Raw genomic sequence first — 697 nt, forward strand, 5'->3', positions numbered from 1 at the left:
ATTTCGGTAATTTAAATAATAGTAATTACAACGTGGTCTGGCTTAGCTGTTTCTGTTATACTAATAACTTTATATAAAACCATAATCGATAGAAACTGAAGACAAATTGTGAACATTTTATAAGATGCTTAAAACGCATCTTTTTGTGCTTATGTTACATTTATTTTCATATTAGTAGAATCTGGTTTTAAATATATTTTAATTCTTATTAGTTTAATTCGGTAGCATTAACACAACTTCTCATTACATTATTTGGTTTTTGGGGTATAGCATATATTAGACATAAGCGTCCAGAAATGTGTTGACAAATACCACTGTTAGCTTACTTTCACTCTGTTTAACAAAACTTGCATAACCCCACAGAAACCACAGTCTGGTTGATGCACTCTGCTCCAAATAGCTGTATGGCAAATAATATTTTGTCGTCATTTGTATTACAGAGGGAAGAAGGCTTATAATTATGCCATCTTGGCAAATGGCGCGCAAGTCGTGACGGATGTCGGAGTCACAACTGTGGGGACGTACCCGCCGGGTACAGATGCCAACAATTTTCGGTAAAGCTTTGGGAGAATATGGCCAGATAAAGGTCCAGCCAAGGAATTACAAGGGCCATCGGTATATCTGCAGCAGTGAAAGTTTCGAGGGGGTCCGAGTCGAGATGCTCCGGCCCCAAACATTCGGACACAGATGTGGCGGA

This window comes from Corvus brachyrhynchos, unplaced genomic scaffold (assembly GCF_000691975.1).
Source record: "Corvus brachyrhynchos isolate BGI_N302 unplaced genomic scaffold, ASM69197v1 scaffold213, whole genome shotgun sequence".
Taxonomy (NCBI): Eukaryota; Metazoa; Chordata; class Aves; order Passeriformes; family Corvidae; genus Corvus; species Corvus brachyrhynchos.